Here is a 2,357-nt window from a genome sequence, read left to right as displayed (position 1 = left end):
ATTAATTTTTCTCAATTTATATAAAACAATCTAGAAAGACAATTATTTTAAGAGGATTGAAGTATAAAATTAAACAAACTTGCAATTAATACATCTTAGTTTGTAACTAAATAACAACGTACTTCTTCTATGTGATTATAATTGTTATATAAGAGACAAAAATTTGTTCCAAAATAATTATTATTTTAATTTTTTAATATAATATTAATTTCCTTTTCTCACTTATATCTCTTATAATATTAATGGTAAACAATAAAATCTATAAATGAATTAATAATGATATAAGCTTAATTTTATAAAATCATTCTTCTTCTTCATCTATTTATTACTTTTTCTTGATTTGTGTAAAACAACAAAGACGATAATTATTTTTAGACAAAGTGAGTAAAAAACTTTTACGATGTCAATATATATATTTCTTTTTGAAAGTTATATTTTTTTATTTATTTATTAAGATGCATGTATTTCAGAAAATGATATTTAAAATAAAAAAGTATTCTTTTCATTTTATTATAATTGACATCCTAGATTGTTTTACATAAATCAAGAAAAATTAATAAATAGATAAAAGAGAATAATAATTTTACAAATTTAACCTTATCATCATTAATTTATTTTTATTTTTTATTGCTCATATTATTAATATTATAAAGGATATGAGTGAAAAAAAAATTTAAATTGAAAAAAGATAAAATTATAATTATTTTGACATAATTTTTTTTATAGGACGATGATTATTATGAGGCAAAATGGGTAACTTTTTCTATCAATATTTTATTGCACACAACAATAGCCTTATATGTGTGAGGAAAGTTAAGTACTTCAATTAATATTAGTTATTGTGTGTTAAAAGATTTTGCGCGAGCATCTTTGTCTTGGATTCAATAATTTTAACTGGTAATCTTTAACATTGAGTTTTTAAATTAAACTAAACGGACTGTTTGTGCGATGAATGAGATAATATTGATGAGAGAGATTTTTAACACAATATAACTTATAAAATAAGGATTGACAAAAAAAATTATAAAAAAGGACAAAGTAATTACATAATTATCTAAATTGGATGTGAAGAATATCAGTAAGATAAATTATGTAAAAACTAGACAGTGTTTGTGTGATGAAGGAGATAATAGCGCCGTGTCTGGGAGATTTTTTTAACACATATCATTCATAAAATAATAGAAAAACTATTTTCTAAAAAAGTGATATATAGCAATTTATTTGATTAGATATTAAATAACTTTTTTATATAAGAAACATTATAACATCATTTCCCCTCTTTTAACTAGTGTTACAAAATGCTTATAAACATTTCCCTTATTTTTGTTATTTTTATATTTCAAATATTACTATATAAGTTATTATTATGAACAATGGTCAGTTTAAGTGACTAAACTTAAATTCCTTAAGTACGTGATAAGCGATATTCGAATCTTAATTACTGGATATGGAAAAATCATTGTTGGAAGGAGAATCAACTATCTACTTATGAGTGACATTAGATTTCCCAAAATGTCAGTGATAGATCAAAATACTTTTTCACAGTCATATGTCAAGAAAAAAAAAACTATAAGCTATTATTAAATCTCATCAAAACACAAACATTAGTTTATTGTTTATTGTTCATTGTTAGGCACAAGTTACGTTACATAGAAATAGATTGGAAATGTGGAAGACGTTGAAAGCAACGCCGATAAACACAAGGGCGAGAAGAACCAAAGAGAGCAATGTTCATTGCTCAAGCCTCAAGGTCCCAAGAAAGGGACAAAGTTAAAGGGCAGCCAGAAAACAAAAAGAAGAAGAGTCATTATTAATCCAACAGAGACATGCCAATTCTCTCCAAATGAATATTCTATTCTGCTAAAGCCAGCCAACCTAATTCGACATTCAAACCCAACTGGAAGATAATATTATTAAACCAAAACCTAAAAGAGCAATCCTATACAGTATGTGTCTTTTTAATATATTTTTCTTATAAACCCTCCTAACATTTTATAATTAAAGATTAAATATAGAATGTGAATGTATTGTCAAAAAAAGAAATAGAATGAAAATCTATTTAATATCTTGAAAAGCATTCAAAGGAAGATCTATAAAAATAAATTGAAGAATGGTTTATAATATATCCAACCCAAAATTGCATATTTTAGAAGATGTTTAGAAATTCCATCAAAGCATCGTGTCCATGCCATTTTAGTCGGTTTGGTTAACGCATCAGCATATTCATTAAAAAAAATTGAGCGTCAAACTAGAAGAAAGGTGGATTAAAAAGGTTTGGAAAGATGTTCTGCCCAAAATATTGTGTTTCTTTATTTTATATATATATATATATATATATATATATATATATATATATA

The sequence above is a fragment of the Glycine max genome, chromosome 2 (assembly GCF_000004515.6).
Source record: "Glycine max cultivar Williams 82 chromosome 2, Glycine_max_v4.0, whole genome shotgun sequence".
NCBI classification, from domain to species: domain Eukaryota; kingdom Viridiplantae; phylum Streptophyta; class Magnoliopsida; order Fabales; family Fabaceae; genus Glycine; species Glycine max.
This window is presented reverse-complemented; position numbering follows the sequence as displayed.